The sequence below is a fragment of the Choloepus didactylus genome (genome assembly GCF_015220235.1).
Source record: "Choloepus didactylus isolate mChoDid1 chromosome 26 unlocalized genomic scaffold, mChoDid1.pri SUPER_26_unloc1, whole genome shotgun sequence".
Taxonomy (NCBI): Eukaryota; Metazoa; Chordata; class Mammalia; order Pilosa; family Megalonychidae; genus Choloepus; species Choloepus didactylus.
Window position 1 is genome coordinate 3,435,562 of NW_023637614.1, and position 24,330 is coordinate 3,459,891.

A 24,330-nucleotide genomic window follows, 5' to 3' on the forward strand; every position below is an offset into this window, starting at 1 on the left:
ACAGTTGGGTGGGGTGCATTTCCATGGAAACAACCTAATCCAAATGTTCCAACTTAACCCCCACTGATATATCTGCCCCCACAAGTTTGCATCAAAGGACATCGATTTTCCTGGGGGACATGATGTATACAAACTGGTACATTATAGTTTGACATTTATCCCCAGTGTATAAGAAAGCCATTTATATGTTAAACAATGTTCATATTCTGTTTGACATTTGCAGGAATAGAAGTTTACTTTTCAATATCTTTTTATGGGACCTGTGAATTTCATTTTATAATGCAGTTTATTAATACTTTAATCCACTTAAAATTCTATTGACAACAATTATTGTAGAGATGTGGCTAAAGGATACTCAAAATCCATCCCAAGCATTTATTGTACCTTTCTATATTTCTGAGAATGGAAAGCTAAAGAAAAAATTTCAGAGTCATCAAAATCTATGTTTCTGAACATGATTTACACTCCCTCAATCAGGTTTTTTGTGCTGTATCTATGTGCTGGTTTGAATGTGTTATAAACCCCATGAAATACTATGTTATTTAAATCCACACTTGTGGTGCAGACCTATTTTGGGCAGAAATTTTGATTAGGTTGTTCCCATGGACATATGACCCATTCAATTGTGGGTGGGATCTTTTAAGTTATTTTCATGGAGATATGACCCTACCCATTCAAGGTGGGTCTTAATTCATTTACTGAAGTCCTTTAGAGTTCAGGAGGAGACAGCATTCAGAGATGACACAAACCCAGACTCTTGGACATAAGAAGCTAAGAGACATAATCCAGAGATTGCCCTTGAGAGAAGCAAGGATTACTCTCAGGATCTGAGAGAGTTCAGAGATGATTAGACAGAAATGCCCCTAGAGATACAAGGAGAGAGTCCAGAGAATCTGCAAGAGACAGATTGGAGAGAAGCAAAAATAAGTAACCCAGAATTTATCCCATAGAATCTAAGTGAGAACTCACAGATGTTTAAAGGGAAAGCCACTGGAATCAGATGCTGAAAGCAATGCAACTTGGGAGCAAAGAAATAGCAGACACCAGCCACACTGTCTTCCCAGCTGACAGCTGTTCCAGATGCCATCAGACATTCTTCAGTAAAGGTATCCTCTTGTTGAGGCCTTAGTGTGGCAACTTTTATGGCTTTACAAATGTAAGTTTCTAACCTAATAAATCAACTTTATAAAAGCTAATTCATTTCTGGTATATTGCATTTTGTCAGATTTAGCAATCTGTAACACTCTAGAATGTAACAGTAGAGCAAAAGATACCCTTTTTCTACTGTATCCATGAACCAGCAACCATGAAGTTTGCCATTTGCTTGGATTGATTGTAGCATAAGTGAATTTGGAATGGTAAATAGCTTTACTATTACTTGAACTCTCACTTTCCTCAGAAAACTACAAAGAACAAAAAGCAATTAAGGCAGGCTAATGTGTTCAAGACACTTTGTGGTGCTAATTAAGACCACTGCCTCTACAGGAAAGGAGGTACCATGATAAAAAGTCATGCTACACCAGAAAATCTGCTTCTATTCATCAAATAGTCCCATTCCTACACAAACATTATGCTTTGGCAGATTTTGCAGATTTATGGTATCCAAGGACACACTGCCCCAGAGAACTCACATAGCTCAAGTCCTCCATGCCTCCCCCTCTCCATTCTGCCCATACCCTTTCTTTGTTCTAAGTATATATACAACTGTTTCCCCTCCACTTTGTTTTGAGCAGTAACTTAGTTCTTCTCCCATGTGTGCCACTCAGCTCCATAAATTACTCTGCACCTTGGTTTTCAGAGTTTTCCAACTTACATGTTTGGCATGATAATGTAAAGACATGTAACAACTCTCAAATATGGGAATGAAGGATTGATTACCTTATCTACTTATTTGTCAATAAAGAAAATATTTATGATGTAATCTGAATTAGAAGAGGTGACACTAGGAGTCCATGACATGTGGTGATGTACTTTTAGGTTTATTACAGTAACATATCACTCATGATTCCAGCTTTCAGTCAATACAAGATAAGAATCTCCAGCAGGCCTTTGATACAGGGTGTGGAGCATTGCAACTTTGCCTTTATGACTTAATGGGATTATCTTCTGGCAGACCAAGAAAATATGAAGAATGAGTTAATCTTAGGGTTTTGGAACAAAACCATGCACAACTCAGGAAATAATATTTTTCATGAAAATAGATCTTGACTTGCTACTGATTATTAAGAGTGTCCTGTCTTTTCTTGGTTCCTCAAGTGACAGTAATTACAGAAATATTGGTCAAGAATTGCATGTAATCTGATCTCCTGAGTCATAAATTTTGGTGGGACAGCATCAATTTTCAAGTGTAAGTTGTAAATATGATATCAACCTCAACTAGATTACAAAAGCACAGTTAATTGTGTCAGCTGATGACACTTCTCTCAGTATGCCTTTTCACTGAACTGTCACCTTTAACTCAATCATATCATAATGGATTATCTCCAGTGTCCACATCATTGAACAAAATATTGATCTGCATTTAAAGATACCATGTTATAATATTTATGTTGCTAATGTTGATTCCATGTCCCCCTTAGCCAAGATAATTTAACTACTGATTAATGAAAAGAGTTGGTTGCAGAATATAGTAAATGGACAGTCCCAAACATTCCACTTGCCGGCCTGGGTATTCAAAATATCTTGAAGAAAATATTGATTTTGATTTAGAGATACAATATTATTATCTTTATGTTATGTATGCTATGAAACCAGGTGGAAATGGACTGCTGTATATTATAGCTCAATGCCTGAAGTCCTGAAAGCAAAATCCTTCAAGGGTACAAGAAAATGAGCAAATGCATATATTTGTTTAATTTTTCTAAAAAGCAATGAGGATTGCACAAAATCTGGATCAGATAATCAAGGTTGAGAGATACAATATTGAAGAATTGGCAACATAAAAGCTGTAGAAATGAAATGCCTGAGGTTAATAGATTTTTCATGTGAATTTTCTGTCAAAAGTATTCACTGAGTAAGGGGTAGGGGAACCTGCCACTAGTGGTTCCCGTTCTGATAAGCAGCTAATATTCCAGGGATTTATCCCTGAGTTCACAGCTTGGTCAGGCCACTCCATTAGGCCCAATACATCCCCTGAGGACAGAAGAATGGAAACAATGAGTTATCTTCACACAACAGAAAAGGGTAAGATAGGCAAGGGCCAGGAGATGGCTGCTAAATGTGTCTTTATACACATAAGATAGCTTCCAAACATGCAAGTAAAAGAAATAAAAGGATATATCCAAAATCATAGTGGATGACTAACACCACTCAGTCCAAAGAACAAGGCAAAAATTAATGAGTATAAAATAATCTGAAAATGAGTTTGGCAACTGATATGCATAGAACACTTCTAAAATAACCTGAGTCAAAGTTTATAACACACCTGAAATTTAAAAGTATTTTAATAGATATATCAAGATTTGTGATCTATAGCTAAACCAGGTTTAGAAGTAAATGTATAGCCTCAAATGCACAAATTAACAGGAGGCTAAAAATCAATCCCGGATGTTTCCATCATTAGGAGAAAATGGATTGCAGATCAAACATAAGGAAGTAAAGAAGAAATATAATAAGCAGAAATCAATGATAGGGGGAACAAAACAGAGAAAATCAAAAGTGAAATGGTCATGCTCTGAAGATATTATTGAAAATGCATATGTTACTAGCTAGATTGGTAAAGGAAGAAAACAGAGAAATATTAGAAATAGAGTTTACAACACTATTGATCATGGAGGCAAAGCTAATGCAAGAATACATTAAAAATCATTATGCCAATTTGGTAATCCATATCAATTGGACCAATGCCTCAAAAAATACAAATTATACAACTGAAAAATTAGAAACCTGCTTCCTATCTTAGACGGTGGAATAATAGTTACCCTTGCAGAGGATAATGACTAATTTGGTTTCCAATGGGGACTTCTGGAATATTAATTGCATACTATTTTCATATGACTATTCTAAATTCTCTTTGTGAAAATATGTAGTCATTTATTCTTATTTGTTCACTTTATCTGTGTGTGATGGTGAGGTTCATCTGTCAACTTGGCCATATTAGGGTATCTAATTATTTCATCAAGCCAGCATTGGTCTGAGAGTTGCTGTGAGGATGTTGCATGGATTTAAGTCAGTAAGTTAATTGTCTCTGTGGCTGATTAAATCTATCAACTGATGAGGATTTATTTCAACAATGAGAGGTCTCATCCAATCAGTTCAAGGCCTTACAAGGTGAAGTGATGATTTCAGCAGTCAGAAGAGAGAATTTCCATCTCTATTTCAGCCAGCCAGCTTCTCCTGTGGAATTCACGTAAAACCTTCATTGGAGTTATCAGCTTGCATCTTTCCTTATGGAATTTGGATTTGCCCATCCCAAGTCATGTGAGCTAATTCCTATTTAACAAGATTCATATTTACCTAATACATATACATGTATCTCCTGTCAGTCCCATTTCCCTAGAAAACTTTTCCTAAAACACTGTTTTGCAATTCAATAAAAATTTAGTTGACTATTTTAGAGAGAAAATATATGACAACTGTATTAGATTTTAATAAGGAGAAGTAAGTATGAGTCCATACGGAAACAAATAAGTAAATAAGGAAGAAGTATTACATATGAATTTCAGTTAAATATAGAAGGAATGAGGGAAATGGAAAGTCACCCATGCTAAAATTAGGGAGAAAGAGTTTAATAAAATACAGGATCTATGCATATTTCAAAATACAGCATTTCCCCTCTACTCCATATTCTCATCCCTGGCTGCAGTATTCTTAAACTTTTTGAAGCATTGACCCTGTTGAGTATACCCAGCCTTTCCCCAGCTGACAATGCTCTGTCAAGTCTTGCTTCAAGAGTAGGCCTTTATTATATACAGCACCTCAGGTTTATTTTGCAATGATTATGAGATCTTTCTTGAACTCCCATGAGAACCTGGGGATATTTGCTGGAGTTAAAGCCCACATTTGATTGGGTCCCTGTAAGGTGTTATCCCTAAGAATTCTTCTCACATGCTAGTCTTTACTCAACTTTTAATTTATTTATCAAAATAACCATTTAAGTGTTCCTACGAGCAGAACACTCCCGAATTCTCTGTTCCAGGTAAGTAGATCTTGGCTGTCTCTCTCTGAATGCAGGTGTTTCCCCAGATTTGGGGGTCTTTGTTTGACATGCAACCTCCATTCTCTGATGGGTCCAAGAAAATATTGATTCTATTTATCTAACTTGTTATAATTATGGTTGTGATAACTGCAAGCTCTTTACATGTTAGAACTGAAACTGGATGTCTCTTCCAACACTTTTTTCCTACTCTGTCTAGGTTTGGCTTCTTTTTGTTCCTCAAACTGGTCACTATTCTTTGTATCACAAGTTATTGCATATGTATTCCTCAGCCTCAAATTCCTTCCCCCTCCCAATCTCCATCTAGTTAGTTCTACAGGTATCACTTACCTAGTGATTTTCCCCCCTTTATGACCCCAGAACTTCTGTTCAGGCAGCCAAGACCAACTCTTTAGCATATGCTATTACAGGCTGATGTATGTGTTTAATTTGGTTGCAGTTTTGTATAAAAGCAATAAATATTTTATTATGCTGTTCCAAGTAATCCCTTGTGGAAAGCCGCCTCCCGAATCGGGCCTAGCGTATGCGCTGCAGCCTGCTCTAGAGTTACCCCCGCCCATCGAGTGAGCCAAGATGGCGCCTGCATCCTGTTTCCGCATAGTGACGCATGTATCCGCCACCCGCTCCTACCAATCGAAATCCTGTATACGCGATACTAGCCTAGAAGCTTATTGGTTGTTAATTGTGTATAAAAGGTCTTACCCGGACGGGGTAGGGTGAGACAGCCCACAAGGAGCCGTGCCTGACGGCCACATCGAGGCTGCTCTCCCACGAGGCGCCGTGCCCCGTGTGGGAACCAGTAACACAGAATGTTCATCTAGCTGTAGTAAAGGGCTTGCTTTCACAACTGCCGTGTGGTTCGAGTCGTGATTCATGACCAGGTTAGTTCGCGCAGTCTGCATCTCTCTCTCTCCTTCCCTGTTTCCCCTCGCCGGCCGGGAACCGGGGACCGAGCGGGGCAGCGCCGGACAAGTGGTGGCCCGTACGGGGAAGCTCCTCCTCCTGCCTCGCTCTCGACGGTCCCTCTGTGAGGAGAGCAGCGCTGCGCGTCGAGCTTACGGCGGACTTCCCGCGCCTGATCAACGCGAGAAGGTGAGTGCGTCTTATTACATGATAGTTAGGGCCCGTGGGTTTTCAGGTGACCCCGGGGGACTCGGAAGAGCTCTCCGAGTGACTGAAGTATAGTGCCGACTGCAATCATGGGGCAGTCCGGAAGTTCACCTCTCTTAGCTCCCTTAAAGAACCTTTTGAAACAACGGGGTATCTCGGTCAGGAAAAGCTCCCTTCAGCGTTTTCTTGATGATGTTGATACTTTTGCCCCTTGGTTTGCCTGCACCGGCAGCCTTAGCCTACCCTCTTGGATGAAGCTCGGTCGCGACATAGACCGAGCGCGCCAGACGGGCGTGTGTATGGACCCGATTCTAGTACCCGTATGGGAGACCGTCCGTGCGGTCCTTGAACTAGAATCGGCTACCGGCCTAAGCCCGTCCTCTGTCTTGCAAGAAGCACGGTGCGCGCTCCAAGAAACCCAGTCAGTTTCGTCAGCGGACGGCTCCTGTAAGGGCAAACCGCCGGAGTCCAGTGACTCTGACTCAGAGTCAGATAGCGATACTGACGAGAAGGCGGAAGCATCCCCGCTAATTGAGTGGGAGGAGCCTCCCGCCACACCCGTGCGGCCTTCCGCCCCGCCAATGTCTACCGCTGCACCCCCAGGGACACCCCAGCTCCCAACTGACGCCTTGGGCGGTCCCACCAAAGGACCTTGCCGAGAGCTCCCTCTAGTGGCCATGCCCAGTAAATGTAATTATCCTTTGCTGCCAGACCCGGAAACCCCGATGGGTCGGTCAGGGGAGGGGCAACCTTTGCCGTACCCCCCGCCCGAGTATACAGGCCCTCAGGACCCTTTGCCATTAGGTAGTGGTGGGAGACATTTCTGGAGATGGAACCCTTTCACAACATTTAGACCTTTTGGCATGCTGGGTGGCTACCAGCCACTTGAGCCGCAGCCAGTCTCAGAAATGTACCCGGTTATTATCAATCCCCAAGGTGGCAATCGGCACGAATCATATGATTACAAACTATTGAGGGAATTGAGGCAGGCCGTCCATCAGTATGGCCCCAATGCCCCTTATACCTTGAACATGATCGAGAACCTCTCTGCTCTAAATCATACACCCGCAGATATTTTTCAGCTAGCCCGTGCTTGCTTGCCGTCAGGCCGATTCATAGATTGGAAAGCATGGTTTGAGGAGTTAGCTGAAGAGCAGGCCGCAAGGAATGCGGCGGGGAGACGTGGCGGGTGGAATGCTGACATGCTGTTGGGGAGAGGCGCCCATGCCCAGAACCAAACGGGTTTCCCACAAGAGGTCTATGCCCAGATCTTCCGCTGTTTTGTGGGTGCCTGGAAAAAGCTAACAGGTGAGGGAGAGGCTCAGGCCTCACTCAGCAATATACACCAAGGCCCCACAGAACCATTTGCGGATTTTGTAGCCAGGATGCAAACCGCAGCTGAGAGAATCTTCTCAGATCCAGGAGTAGCAGAGACTGTGGTTAAGCAAATGATTTTTGAGCAGTGCAACAAGGAGTGCAAAGTTATCCTGGCACAAAACAGAGCAAAAAATTTGACAGAGTGGGTCAGGCTCTGTAGAGATGCTGGCAGCCCTTTAACTAATGCAGGTCTAGCTGCCATGCTAGCCAGCTCCCTACAGGTGGCTACAAAAAGCCCGAGAACCTTAGGGGCAAAGTCTAACGGGTGCTATGGCTGTGGCCAATCAGGGCACTTTAAGAGAGATTGTCCCAATAGACGTCAGCCCCCTGCCACTCAACGGTTTGGCGAACCAGGTGCAGCAACCAGGCCGTGTGGCCGTTGCCACAAAGGCCCCCACCGCGCAGAAGACTGTAAATCGGTTTTCGATGCGCAGGGTAGACGCCTCTCTGGCCGCCCCGAGCAGATTCCAAAAAACGGGAAGAGGGGGTCCGCCCTTTCGACGGACCCCCTTGCATGCCATTCGACAACACAGGATCCGATCAAATTCGTGCGTCCCCCGGCTCAGCAGGACTGGACCTCTGTGCCACCTCCAGACTCGTACTAACCCCCTTCATGGGTGTCCAGTTAGTAGGGACCTCCTTCAAGGGGCCCTTACCGGCTGGTACTGTAGGGCTCATATTGGGAAGAGCATCCACGGCCCTGAAAGGATTAACAGTTATACCAGGACTTGTAGATTCAGATTTCACAGGCCGTGCCCAAGTTATGGTTCAATCTCAGCGGGGCACCTTAGTCATTGCAGAAGGTGATAAGCTGGCGCAGCTCCTGCTCTTACCCAGCTTACATGCAGTCTTTCCAAGCAGAATCAGACAGAGAGGGGAAAAAGGGTTCGGATCCAGTGGAGCGATTTTTGAGGGACTCCATATGTCCCTGGAGTCTCGACCTATGCTAACCATTAAGGTGCAAGGCAGATCTTTCTTGGGCCTGCTCGATACAGGGGCCGATCGGTCTATCATAAGACAACAAGAATGGCCCCCCACCTGGCCAACGAGCAGGGCGGAAGAGCCCATTAGAGGAATAGGCCAAATTTCAGCGCCCATGCTCAGTGCAGCTGCCCTTCATTGGGCCGATGAAGAAGGACACCAAGGCAGTTTCCAGCCTTATGTATTAGCCCTGCCTGTGTCTTTGTGGGGAAGAGACATTCTGACCCAAATGGACGTTACTTTAATTAGCGGCTACTCCCCAACCTCTAAGCGACTGCTAAAAGAAATGGGGTATACCCCCGGCAAGGGTTTAGGAGCTTCACTGCACGGACGTGCGGAGCCTATACAAGCTGCCCCCAAGTCTGACAGACGAGGCTTGGGTTTTTCATAGGGGCCACTGAGGAGAGATTCCCACCCACACCTATAAAACTAAAATGGAAAACCGAGGCTCCGGTGTGGGTGCCTCAGTGGCCCTTGCCACAGGAAAAACTTGCAGCGTTGCACGCCCTAGTATCAGAACAACTAGAAAAGGGCCATATCGCCCCTTCCACGTCACCGTGGAACACCCCTATATTCGTAATAAAAAAGAAATCTGGTAAATGGAGACTGCTACATGATCTAAGAGCTATTAACGATTGCATGGAGCCTTTAGGGCCCGTTCAGATGGGACTGCCCCTCCTCTCGGCATTACCGGAGCACTGGTCGATTTTCATCATAGATCTGAAAGATTGCTTCTTTTCTATTCCGCTCCACCCTGAAGACACCCCTAAGTTTGCCTTTACTGTGCCCTCTAGTAATCAAGAGGAGCCCTGTCAACGCTTTGAATGGACAGTCCTGCCCCAAGGCATGGCTAATAGTCCTACCATGTGCCAGCTGTATGTCGCTGCGAAGCTAGCTAGCACTCGGCAGCAGTTCCCTCAAGTGAAAATCATCCATTATATGGATGACATTCTCTTAGCCCATAGAGACACAGATCTTCTTAAAACAGTTTTGTCACATTTAGTCCTTAGTCTTAGAGAAGCTAACCTAGAGATTGCCCCTGAAAAAATCCAAATGACTGACATTACCACTTTCCTGGGGGCGAAAGTCGCACCCACTCATGTTTCCCCCCAAAAGGTGTCTCTCAGGCTAGACAATATACACACTCTCAATGATCTACAAAAACTCATGGGGGATATCAATTGGATCCGTCCATACCTAAAAATACCCAATGTCAAACTAACACCTTTGTTCGACCTGTTGAAGGGGGATTCTAATATAAACTCACCTCGAAGCTTCACTCCAGAGGCAAGGCGAGCACTATGCCAGGTGGAACAGGCGCTCAGTGGCGCTGCATTGAAGAGAATAGACCCTGATGAGCCTTTTGAAGCCTGCGTGCTGCCGACAGAATTACAGCCCACTGCGGTACTGTGGCAGCGGGGGCCGCTGCTCTGGGTCCACCCTGGAGTTTCCCCCAAAAAAGTCCTAGAGCACTATCCTACAGCGGTTGCAGACTTGGCCCTAGAATGCATTAAAAGGGCTGTGCAGCATTTCGGTCAGCAGCCCAAAAATCTCAGGGTGCCTTATTCTTCCCAGCAGCTTGAGATACTCACCGGATGCATAGATCAATGGGCCATTCTCCGGTGTACATTTTTTGGTCCCATTAACAATCAGTTCCCTAAGGCTCCTCTCTTGCAGTTTGTCACCCGGCACCCAGTGATTTTTCCCAAAGTAACCTCTCCTAGGCCACTAGCAGGCGCCCCCACCGTATACACGGACGGCTCCAGCTCTGGAACAGGGGCGTATTGTGTGGAGGGGGACACTCCTAAAACAGTGCTCTTCCAACCACAAAAGCCTCAATGGGTAGAACTGCAGGTTATCATTGCAGTCCTGGAAAGCCTTTCCGAGCCCTTAAATGTCGTCTCGGATTCTGCTTATGTTGTGAACTCTGTACAAATTTTAGAAACGGTGGGCATTGTTAAACATTCCTCTACAGTAAGGACGTTCTTTGCCAAACTACAGGAGGTTATATGGACCAGGCAACACCCTTTTTACATAACCCATATTAGAGCCCACACAGGTTTGCCTGGCCCTATGGCCCAGGGGAACCATAGCGCAGATGTAGCCACTCGACAGCTGCACATCTTTCCGACGCTGGTACCGTATCAACAAGCCCGAGAATTCCATGCCAAGTTTCACATCAATGCAGGTACCCTAGCTAAGCGGTTCAGCATACCACGTGCAGCTGCTCGAGATATTGTCCGAGCCTGCAACAATTGTGCAGAGCAGAGAGCAGTCCCCTCGGTTGGGGTCAACCCTAGGGGTCTCACCCCAGGGGATACTTGGCAGATGGATGTCACTCATCATTCAGAGTATGGTAAGATCAAGTACTTACATGTGTCGGTGGACACATGCTCCCAAGTTTTATTTGCCTCTGCTGAACCAGGAGAAAGAGTCTCCCACGTCATTGCACACTGCCTTGCTGCATGGGCAGCTTGGGGTAAGCCAAAGACGTTAAAGACGGATAACGGGCCTGCCTACACTAGTAAATCCTTCCAAAAATTTTGTGACAACATGGATGTCCAATTAAAATATGGCATCCCCTATAACCCTCAGGGGCAAGGAATCATTGAAAGAGCGCACAGATCTCTCAAAGACTTGCTTAAAAAACAGAAAGAGGGTATAGGCCACGGCCTGTCCCCAAAAGCTCGACTGTCTGTAGCCTTGCTCACATATAATTTTTTAAACGAAAATTCACAAGGAATGACACCTGCCCTGCAACACACCACCCCGAGTCCTCCGCATAGAGGTCTAGTCCGTTGGAAGGATGTCCTGTCGGGGCAGTGGAAAGGCCCTGACCCGGTGCTCAGCTGGGCCAGAGGCTCTGTTTGTGTTTTTCCCCAGGAACCAGGACGTCAACCAGTGTGGGTTCCGGAAAGACTGGTGAGAACCGTGACATCACCTGAAGAAGCCAAGGAACAGCTGTCAGAAACGCCAACGAATATACAACCTGAACCATTAGACCAAGCCTCCGACCCTGCTGATGATGGCGACGACCGACAAGACGATAATAGTAGGACTGACCACCCCGCGGTTGCCCAAAAAGAGGATCGGTAACTCTGTTCTTTGCTCTCCTATAGCAATCCTTCTAATCTGCCTTTTTCTTTTTAGTGGAACTATATTTCCTCCACAAGCTTCAACGAGTCCTTCCCCCTCACCAATGACACACTGATCCTCTCTTTTGCTAACCTCTCTGTCAAGGTTGTCAACACCACAGTTGCGGCGAATGCTACTTGTGAAACTGGTAATGGCGAGTTAAGTAAGGGAGTCTTGCTTGAATTTCTTAACGTTACAGGGAAGAGCCGCCAGTCTTGTGAAGGGATCTTGAGTAAAAAGGAGACTCAAAGGTGCCTTTTCCTTCCAGGGCTTGCTCCTACAGTCTGCAACCGTTCCAAAGACCCGGATGCCTCGCCGCCCCGCTATCCTAGTGTATCGCCCAAGTTATGTCTGGCTCCCCGTCAAGGCAACCGACTGGGTTGGCCCTGTTTCTCAAGTTGTTTCACTTAACAATATCCCCTTCTCTAAGTCTAGGCGTCCAAGAGGCATAAAAGAATGGCTATCGAATGCTGCCAGTGTAGCTTCCTCTTTGTTTGTCCCAACGATCGGGCAGGCTGTGCTACAAGCATGGACAGATCGGCAGCTCGCCATAACGATGGAAATGGTAAATGGCTTGGTCAACCTTACCCGAGACGTGCTACGCCGCCACAATCAGATGCTGAACTTAAATTTCCAGGCCATTCAGAAACTCCAAGCGGAGATAGATGAACTTGGACTGGAAATAGATGGACTCTGGAGAGTGCTTCAGCAAACATGTGACACCCGGTGGCTTACGGTTAAACTCTGTGTCACTCCTGTCAGGGCCAACGTGACCGGAAGCATTTCCAGAGTCTCTGATTGGCTGAAAAGGTCATATTTTCCTGAATTTGTTAATCTCTCCCAACAGGTGGAATCTAGTTTAGACACAATTGGGGGGATCAAGTTAAAACCCGTTAAAGTCGATCTCTCCGGGTTAGGCGAGGTTCTACAGAAACTATTGCACAGTGTTTCTTCCTGGTTCTCTTGGCCCAATTTAACTAATTGGATCCTCATTGCAGTGGAATTATTGGTGGGATTAGTCGTTGTTAAATGTTTGCTAGAACGCCTGTTTCAAGCGCAGCAGCAATTGCGTGTTACCACTATGATGGCTATGACTCCCACCTCTGTTACCCCCGATAGTGACCGATTTATTAACCATACCCCTTCCTGGTCGCCTCAGGTGGGGCGCTTTGGAGCAAAATTTGTAGCGAATCGCATGGCTGTTTCTCGGGTGTAAAAGGCGACACCAGTAGTCATAATTTTGTCTCAGGTGGGTCTCTAGGGCAGAGTCCTAGTTGTGGCCAGACTGGACCCTAGCCATTGCACAGAGACACCTAGTGACACCCCCGACTCTGGTTACTGCTGTTCCTGCCCCCGTCGTTGTTCCCCAGTTGCCAGGCAAAGCACTGCAGGGAGAGTCACGTTGCTTCCAGCTTACGGACTCTCCGGTCTCCATATGACGTGAGCATTCTGGTTGGTGCTAGAGGCTCCGCCGCTGGATGGCTGAGGCCTAGTCCAGACTCCCCAAAGCACCAAAGAGGTTGTGAACCATTTGGGTTCACGGGAGCACGCTCATCACTGGAGACACTGGGTCAAAAATAAATAAGAAAGGGGGAGATGTGGAAAGCCGCCTCCCGAATCGGGCCTAGCGTATGCGCTGCAGCCTGCTCTAGAGTTACCCCCGCCCATCGAGTGAGCCAAGATGGCGCCTGCATCCTGTTTCCGCATAGTGACGCATGTATCCGCCACCCGCTCCTACCAATCGAAATCCTGTATACGCGATACTAGCCTAGAAGCTTATTGGTTGTTAATTGTGTATAAAAGGTCTTACCCGGACGGGGTAGGGTGAGACAGCCCACAAGGAGCCGTGCCTGACGGCCACATCGAGGCTGCTCTCCCACGAGGCGCCGTGCCCCGTGTGGGAACCAGTAACACAGAATGTTCATCTAGCTGTAGTAAAGGGCTTGCTTTCACAACTGCCGTGTGGTTCGAGTCGTGATTCATGACCAGGTTAGTTCGCGCAGTCTGCATCTCTCTCTCTCCTTCCCTGTTTCCCCTCGCCGGCCGGGAACCGGGGACCGAGCGGGGCAGCGCCGGACAATCCCTCAGATACAGTAAAGAAAGTATTTTGTTTGATGAATTGCATATCAATTTGAGACATTTTTTCTTTAATGAATGAATGAGTAGATGAAGAAAAAGTGAAAATTATTTTACTGAAATTTCTATAACATATCCTAAAAACAAAATAAAGCAAAAATCACCAACCTTATTGGTGGAAGCACTAGTTTCTTTTAAAAAGTAATACCATTTTTTCAATGTTTATTCTATGGGAGATTAACATTTAACTGCAATCTGCACTGTCATCTATAAATATCACACAACATCCTATCAATATTACTATAATGCATCACTCAAAATGATAATTGCTGCATATTCAGAATTGAGTAAAAAGGAAGCACTAGGACATTCATGTGTATTGTATATATTTGATAAATATATATACATAATATTTAAGTCCTGTCATTTCTTCTGTAATTGTGTTTTGAATTCATGTATATATTTTCATGAAGAGAATGACTGTTTTCTCACAATTTCAGTGATGATGCCTCTCCATTTCTCCAGGGAAGTCCCTACGTATATGCTTGCTTGTAACTTTTGTCCCTACATGAATATTATTATACTGTTGGTGCAAACAAGCCATTTGGTTGGAAAGAACAGTGAGAATTCCAAATCTATTGATAAAACTTTTGCCTGCCTTTGCCAAGCCTTTGCCATACCTTTACTTCTGCTGTTATCTGGTTCAGCTCACAGCTATTATACCAGAAAAAAAAATGCAGGAAAACACTTGTATTTTCTCATGTTGTTACATTTTCATTTGCATACAAAAAATGACTACCACATAAAAGATAAAAATCCAGAAGTCAGGATAAACAGTGCTTTGTCATAACTAGCAACAGATGAAGAGTTTCAGAAGATAATATTTAAGTCTCTGAATATGAAAAAGCATTTCATAATGCAACAAATATATACAATTCTTGGTTAGCTAAAAGTATTATGGATCATTTAATAATGAGTTTGTCTGAAAGCAATTTCTAAAGAATAGCAACTTTAAAGTGATAGAATAAACCAAAATATTAGTTTAGTTATTTTGTTGGGAAAACAATATGTACAGGTTCATAATTAAAAGACCACCTGCAAATCTCATGTGTTTCTGGATTAAACAAGGGCTTCTGAATTTCTGAGAATGAAGTGCTCACTGTAGTTTGGAATTCTCCAAATCTGTCAGCAATGTACAATTTAAAAGATGAACTAAAGTAAAATAGTGAGAGAAAAAGGATTTTCCATGGTCTGGAATGGAAACATAAGGAATGTTGGATGAACTGCATCTAGTAAGTCCAGCTTCGTGAAGAAGGGTTAACTAAAATAAGATGGATATTGCCAGGAGAAGATGCCTTTCTGATAAGAGATTTTCCAGAGGACAGAAACAATTGAGAGGTTTTCTGAGAAAAAAAATGGAACACTCGGTAGTTTTGCTGATAACACCGATGATAAAACTAATTTCAGTCCAGCTAATCAGAATAGAACAAGCATACCATACTAAGCAACGTATACTGCTCCCCACTATAATTACCCCATGTAAAATGGAAACTTAATGCCAGCCACCCAGAACATTTCTTCACTTGCTTCCACATTAACCCTATATGAACTCCCTCTTTCCACTTTCTTGTTAGAGCTCCTTCAACATTCTGAATGGGATTCTGTCTGACTCTATAAATCTGTGTGATCTGAAATTTCAGGAAAAGTTTCTTTTATCAGAGGATTTATGAAGCAAATAAAATGTAAGTGTAACAAAAAAATGGCATTGGACCACCTGAGACTGAAATTTGAACATACTAAATTAATTGTAATTTTCTCTACAGAAACATGAATCCTTTGAAGATTTTTGAACAAGTCACAACATGAAAGCTATACGTAAAGCAAAATTAAGACATGTTTACCTGTAATGATATGGTTCCTTTAGATTTACAGACAATACTGGCTATAAGAATTCAGATTTCTCAATGCAAGGAAAATTGATCTGGAAATTGTTAAAATTTCCCTTGGAAATTATTAGATTGTTGTTTCTCCCACAAACCTGTTCTCTCTTCCCTTGCTTTGTTTTGAATATTTTGGGTAAAGACTGTTAACCAGCTGTTGCTCGTTTACTTTCACAACTACTCTGACATAACAAAGACTACAAACAAGATCTGGCAGGGACCACAGATTTTATTCTTTTCCTCACCTCACAGCTCCTACAGCTCCCACACCACCATGATGCAACCCTGCTCCTCACCCTCAGTGGCAGTAAGTCACTGCTGCACCACGGTTTTATGGACCTCTGGGAACCCTCCTCACTGGAAATTCATGCCCAACACATGACCCCATGATGGACCCCGGGAGCTCCCCCACACTGCAGAGCCACACTACCATTGGTCCCTTCACCTTCACCCTGGGGTTCTATATTGCAGGGATGAGGGGTCACAAGTGCTGAGCAAAAGTGGGCATGGCCATCTTTTGCTGGGTGGATGGACACCACATCCAGTACTAAGCCCCTGTTCCTGATTGCACTTGACACCTGAGGTTAGTTGCCAAGCACACAGCATCTGTGCTGAGTCCTGATTGGCTGCCCCAAGAGCAACAGTTTGGCACAGGGACAGGGAAGGGGGCAGGGAAGGGGACACACCCAGGCAAGCTCCATCCCAGCTCTTTTTGGATTGTGAATTGTGAGCCTTGGTGGTAAACAGATGGGCTTTGAATGGTCCCCTGGGGCTAGCAGACTTGGTCCTTGGTTGACTCTTAGAATTAGAATCTATTTCATTCATCAGATGTAGAAGTGAGCTTTGCATTTTGCACTAAAAGAAAATAAAGGATGATCCAGGTGGCCATATGCATAAACATTTATCCAGTCACTTAATGGATACTTGCCTGCTTGTGGGCAAGGAAGATGTCTCCAACTTTACCTGCATCCAGATCCCATGAAGGGCTGGTCAAAACACAGATAGTTGGTCCCCAGCCCCAGAGATTCTGATTCCACATGTCTGGGGAAGGACCCAATAACCTGTTTTCAACAAGCTGCAGGTCATGGTGAGGCAGTGCTGCAGCTGGTCTTGGGTTAGATGTCATCAACAGGAGCCTATTACCTCATTGAGGCAAAAAAACAACCCAAGGACAGCAACTGGGGATACTGTAAAATAACAGTCACTTGTCAAGCTTGGAAAGGGGACTGATGCTGATTATGTTCCTACCTCACTGCAGTGGCAGTTCAGTGGTTTCAATATAAGAGGGAGTATGGGGCTTAGTGCAATACAGTTGCCTCTAGAGTGCAGTTTTTATCCTTTTTAAATGCATTTGTAAAATTCAGTTGTATTGAGATATATTCACATACCATACAGTCATCCATAGTGTACAATCAACTGCTCACAGTACCATCATATAGTTGTGCATTCATCAACCCAATCTATTTTTTAACATTTTCCTTACACCAGAAAGAATCAGAATCAGAATAAAAAATAAAAATAAAAAAGAGCACCAAAATTGCCCCCCCACTGCCACCTATTTTTCACTTTCCACAAGGTTTTCACAATTGTACTGTCATCTCTTGTAAGCTACATTGTATTACAATCATCTTCAAGAATGAAGGCTACTGGGTTGGAGTTTGGTGGTTTCAGATATTTACTTCTAGCTATTCCAATATACTAAAACCTAAAAAGTGTTATCTATATAGCACATAATAATGTTTACCAGAGTGACATCTTGACTCAATTTGAAATCTCTCAGCCACTGAAGCTTTATTTTGTTTCAGTTTGTCTCACCCTTTTGGAAAAAACAATATTCTCAACCCCACTATGTGAGATCCAGATTCATCCCTGGAGTCATATCCTTCACTGCTATTCCTAGAAGATGCAAAAATTTGAATTTCATCATTGTAACCCTAAAATGTAAAGATTCTGAAGAAAATGCAATTAGAAAGTGGAATTAAGGATGCTTCAAAAATTTCACCCTGACCTATCATTTTAGTAATTGCTTAATGGATCCCAAAGAAATTTCTTACTTTGTTCTGTGTATTTGTTTATAGATAAAATCATGTAATTGTTTGAATTTTACATAGCTATTTTTAAATATTGATATTCAAATTAATTATCATACATTAATGTTAAGTTTCTCCTCATGGTTATATCCAGTTTCATCTGTTTATAAGATCATAGGAACATAAAAACTCATTGCTCTGCTGAATTCACATTAACCTTTTAAAATTGAATCCAGTCAGATGAATTTAAAATATATCTACATGTAAAAATCTGGGACTATTTAGAAATTTTATGGTCTCTTAACTTTGTGTTTTCATAATTACAAAATCATGGGAAATTTAGGGATGCAAGCTTATTTGAATACTCACTACCAGATCATGACCTATTGGGGTCTTTCTTAAGAAATCCTGTCACTGCTATTTAATGGCCTCTACTGTTAAAAAATGAATTTAATTGTCCCCTACAGGGATTTTTTAGACTTTTAAGTTTCATTTATTTATGCTTTATATATTCTGTAGCATTCTCTGGGTGTAATAATCTCAAATTATTTGTAGATCAGGGATTTCCAATAATTACCTTTTTAGAGAGGAAGTAAAGAATCACCTTGAAGATGATTCATTATAACAAACACTTCAGTTATTGTGTTTATTTACAGTATTTACATATTGCAAATAGCTGGACTACTAATTGACATTTATTATACAAAGAAAAGTTGAAATTAGCCTTGACGTGGTTGTTCACAAATTTACACTGTCTCCAAAATAAGACTGATGTTTTCTTTTTCTCTCATGCAATTTCAAATAATACTTTGGAAATTTAATTTCAAAAGTGCCAAATCATAGTATAAACTATATGAAAATTTAGTTCCAGGTTCTGCTTATGTTTCTAAAGAAATACTCTCTGCAATTTCAACTGGTCAGGGAAAAGTATCATTTGTGGAACTATATGTTAAATGTGGAGTGTTGTTTTTTTCTAAAACAGAAAGTGTTATTACTGTAAGGTACACTAATGTACAGACATAATTGCAAACTGTCAACAACATACAAAACTCAAAGGAATTATGGAAGAATGTCTGCAAAAGTAAATCTCTTGTTCACAAGGGAATATATTTATAAAGCTAAGATCTATTTTTCTCTTGGTTTCCAAGGCACTTTGCATGGTTCTTTGTGTGTTGCTCCTTTACAATTCAGTGCTGAAAATAAAGATATTTATTGTATAATTTAAAAAAATGTGTATTAGAGGGGTATATAAGGGAGGGATATGGGATTCTTGGTAATGGGGTTGCCTGACCCTACTCTTCTATGAATTGTATATTTTATTTTTTATTATCTTTTTTATTATTTGTTTAAGAAAAAACCTTTTCTTGTAGTAATCAATATGTTCAGGTGCTGACATGGAGAACTGGTGCTTTGGTGTGCTAAGTCCTCTATCTCAGGACTTGCCCTTATGAAGCTCATTACTGAAAAGTAGAGGCTAAACCTGCTTGTAGTTGTGGCTGGGAATCTCCCCTTGAGTGCCTCTTTGTTGTTCAAATGTGACCTCTCTTTCTAGCTAAGCCAAATGGAGAGATTCACTCACTGCTCTCCCTCTGTGTGGGATCTGAACCCCAGGGTTGTAAATTTCCTGGCAATGCAGGATATGATTACAAAGGATGAATCTTTGCCTGACCTCATGGGATTGAGAACATCTTCTTGACCTAAAGGATGTGAAATGAAACAAAAAGTTTCAGTGGCTCAGAGATTTCAAATGGAGTTGAGAGATCACTCTGGTGGGCATTCTTATGTACTATGTGGATATCCATTTTTAAGTTTTAATGCATTGGAATAGCTAGAAGTAAATACCTGAAACTATCAAACTGCAACCCAGTAGCCCTTACCCTTGAAGAGGATTGTATGGCAATGAGGCTTGCAATTGTGACATTGCAGTTGAGAAAGCCTTATGGATCACATTCACTTTAATCACTCTATGGATGGATGAGTAGAAAAATGGGGACAAAAACTGACTGAAAAATAGGGTGGGAGGGGGATAAGTTGGGTGTTATTTTTTACTTTTATTTTTTACTCTCATTCTTGCTTTCTCTGGTGTAAGGAAAATATTCAAAAAATAAATTGGTGTGATGAATGCACAACTATATCATGGTATTGTGAACAGTTGATTGTACACCAGGGATGACTGCATGATTTGTGAATATATCTCAATATACCTGAATTTAAAAAATAAAAATATAAACAGAGAGATACAGGTGCTGGAGAAAATGTGGAGGGGGATCCTCCTATTGCCTGTTGGTGGGGAAGTATACTGGTGCAGACCATTTGGAACAGTGTGGTGGTTCCACAGGAAGTGAAGAATGGGTTTCCCATGTGGTCCTGTAACCCTTTCATTGGGTGTGTACTTGGAAGAACTGAGAGTGGGACACAAATGGACACTTGAACACTGATGTTTTCAGCAACAATATTCAAGATTTTCAATGGATGATGGTGGCCTAAGGTACATCAAATGATAAACACAATGGTGAACTTTGCTGTACATACATAATGGAACATTGAGCAGCTGCAATAAAGAATGAAACTGTGAGGTATGCAACTAGGTGAATGGAACTTGAGGGCAGTATGTTGAGTGGAAAAAGCCAGAATCAAAAGAAAAACAATGCCTTACTGATATGGATTAACTGTAATATGCAGACTGAGAATTTAATCTGAGGGCATAGTTTATCAAGGGAAGGCTTATTGTAAATGTCCCTAGATTGTAAGCTACTACAGAAGTCAAATCTATTCATGAGTTGTAATGGTTCTTTCTAAATTCTGAGATGCTGTGCTCTTTTATGTATATCCAGGTCAGTCCCTGGAACTTTGGGTATTTGTGTGATACCTGAGACTCAGGGCCAGAGTTTGACAGTTATCAATATCAGCTTTAACCCATACAGCAAATGTTAAAAAAGCTGAAAAAGAGATCAGACTTCAATTAGATATATGTACAAATTAGGTACATGGACTTGGTTGGGACTAAGGTAAGTCAGAATAAAATGTAAATGGTGATATTGGCTGTGTTTTAAAACTTCAACTTCTATGTGAGACAAAAGGAAGAGATGTTTCTTTGGAGCAAAATCTGTATTTTCTGTGGCACACTATATAATTTAACTAGTATGGTCAGTTTATTTAAAAAAATATAATTACCTGGGAGCTTGAATAAGGAGTGAGATCTGGCTGTATTGTACAGGTTAGTGTAAAGACCTAATGAATTCAAGTGTAATGTGAATAGAGATTAAAAAAATATTTGCAAAGCCACCTTGAAATATTAAACTTCATTACCAGGAAAATTCTTTATATTCTAACAGTTAATGAGGACTACCAGTTTAGTAGTCTGAGCCCTTGATATTGGGGCTTTCCATTATGTAGGTTGTTACTTCAAAGAAGATGTTAAGCCTACTTAAATTTGTGCCTGAGTCACCCCCATAGACACTCTTTGGAGGCTCTGAATGTGACCTCTCTCTCTAAGCCAACTCTGCAGATAAACTCACTGCCCTCCACACTATGTGGTACAGGACATACAGGAAAGTAAATCTCCCTGGCAACTTGGGACATGAGAATAAGCCTGGATGTGGCATCATAGAATTGAGAAAGACTTCTGGTCCAAAAGGGGGAAGAGAAATGAAACAAAATAAAGTTTCAGTGGCTGGAAATTCAAATGGATTTGAGAGGTCATTCTGGAGGTTTTACTTATGCATTATAGAAATACCCCTTTTAGTTTTTAGTTTATCAGAAAACTAGATGGAAATACCTGAAACTGAAGAATTACAACCAAGTGGTCTTGATTCTTGAAGATTATCATATAACTATATAGCTTACACAACATGACTGCTTGACTGTGAAAATGTTTTGGCTCACACTCCCTTCATCTAGTTTATGGATAGATGAGTAGAAAACAGGGGACAAAAAGTAAATGAATAATAGGGGTAGAAGGGATATGAAATATTTTGGGTAATTTTTTTTAAAATTGTATTGTTATTTTTATTTTAATTCTTATTTTTATTTATATTTTTTGGAGTAATGAAAATGTTCAAAATTGATTATGCTGATGAATGAATGACTATATGATGATACTGTGAACAATTGATTGTACACTTCATATGGTTGTGTGGTATGGGAATAGATCCCATAAAATTCCATTAAAAGAAAACAATCTGAACACTGACTTACAGATGTCTGCTTCATTGAAGCATCTAGGAATCAAAATATTAGTGTTGGCAGGAGAAGAAAAACTCTGATGACCTATACTCTTTATCCAGGTCAAGAAATACCAAAACTCACCACAGATGGATGGGCAAAGATAAATAAATGTGATCACAATAAGTTTTCTTTTCTGAATTGTCACAACCAATTGATAAATTAGAGCTTCATTCATGAACATTTTCACATTTTGTCATATATATATTTATATATATATTATATATTTATATATATATGACAAATGCTTCCATTATGACTGGAGGAATCAATGATAAGATAACATATAGCTCAGCAAATATCTTATGACTGAAGGTACGCATGAAATTCACCATCTCTTTGAAGACACATACCTCTGTGGGAGAATGAGTCTAGGGAGATTCAGAAAAGGAAGTCTTCAAAAGGTCTGTGTTTTCCAGGAATAGGAGTCCCACTTTCAATAGTCAGGTGTGGATTGTTTTCCATGATCTCTTTAAGCAGCATTGGGTTTCAGTATCACATTCATCCATCTTCAATCTGAGGTAAAATAAATAAAAATAAACTTTCCTGTGTCTCTGTTGTTTTGAGGAAATTCATTTCAATTCCAAGTACCCATAAGTCTCATGATTTAGGAGTTAACAGAGCAGGAGCCACCTTTGATATTGCTATGCTACAAAGTAGAGTTCCATAATGATATGAAAGGGGAATAAAGATAACAACAGATTAACAACATGATGATTTAAGGCCACTATGTGGATTTGGCTACTTGGATGATTAGCATACTATATTTGGGGTGAAAGATGAAACTACTGAATCTATCAATACCAAGAATTTCTATGCATACCTAGTTCATAATGTACTTCTACAGCTTCTACTCAAGTGGAACAAGGAGTGCCAGCTTAACAGCTGAGAAATATACGCTTGAACCCAGCTAGTCAGGCAAACATTTCCTCCATTGGTGAAAAGATTCCACCTACAAACATTTATATGACCCAAGCTGACTTCAACCTCAGTACTAGTGTTAACATTGTGACAGCCACATTCAACCGTGAACATGGGGAGATAGAATTGGGAGAGAGTGAAAGTATAATTACAGCAAAATATGCATTATAAATAAGAGGCCAAGGAGATTACCTTCCATGTGTCTTGGTATTATTGTAGACCTCATCATTAGCACATTAACTATAGTTTTTATCTTGTTTGATTCATGATACCCTCATGCAACCTTAAGTTAGTTTGAGTAGATATCTTTTTGGTGAACAAAATAACTAACTTAAATAAGGGCCAAATAGCTTCAAGACATCTTAAACATGATCCTTCAAGATCAGTTTTTTTTTTTTTTTTTTTTTTTTTTTTTTTCTATTCATGGTCATTAGAAGCTTTCCATGGTTGGTGGTAGGGGAGGAAAAGTAGCAGTTCTCCAAGGTGGTTCTATGTTCAATCAAAAGTCTTTAAGGAATCAGAAATAGAACACAGAGAACCACATCAGAAGACTTAAGTTTGTTGTTCTAAGAATGAAGTATGATCTTAATTTCTTTGGCTTCAAGTAAGAGAAAAGGAGTCTAGTTAATTTAAATTGCTTGCAGGAAGGATATTGGGGGTAGCTGAAAGAATTGAAGAGTTAAATACTGAGTTAAGAAAGGGAAGGCCAGGATTTCTCTGCATTTCTAGGATCCATGAAACTCAAAGACCAAAGAAAAAATATCTGACAGCTGGTCTAAGGAAGCAGTCCCAATGTTTTTTGGGGGGAGGGGAGTATACTGTGATTGATAGCTAAATTACAACAAAGGTGATAGGAAAGAAAACATTCCTAAACCTCTAATGTCCAGAAGGTAATGTACTCTCTGAGATTCATGTCAAATAAATATGTGATCCATGTTTCTTCTACAAGATGGTGGTTATTTTAAATCCTTGATGGTAGGTACCATCTATGAATTTTAAAAGGTATAAATAGGCAAATGGATAAACAAAATGTGATATATCCATATAATGGATTGTTCAGCTATAAAAGAACTGAAATTTTGATCTATGCTGAAACATGAATGAACCTTGAAGACATAATGCTGACTGAAATTAGCCATCACAAAAGGACAAATATTTTATAATTTCACTTATGAAATATCTAAAATAAAATTTGGAGACAGAAGGTAGATGAGAGGTTAACTGGGTCTGTGATGAGTGGGAGGAAGGGGGGTTTTTGGATAATGGGTATGGAGTTTGGGGTGATAAAAGATTTCAGTATTGGAAGGAGGTGATGGTCCTTCCAATTACGAACATAGTGTCACTGCATTGTACACTTAACCACTGAAATGCCAATTTAAGT

General features: G+C 41.4%; 1 pseudogene; it reads right to left on the reverse strand.

The window, feature by feature from the left end:
- Positions 1 to 16,813, reverse strand: part of LOC119525724 — a 33,870-nt pseudogene extending 17,057 nt beyond the window's left edge.
- Positions 16,814 to 24,330: the final 7,517 nt, after the last annotated feature.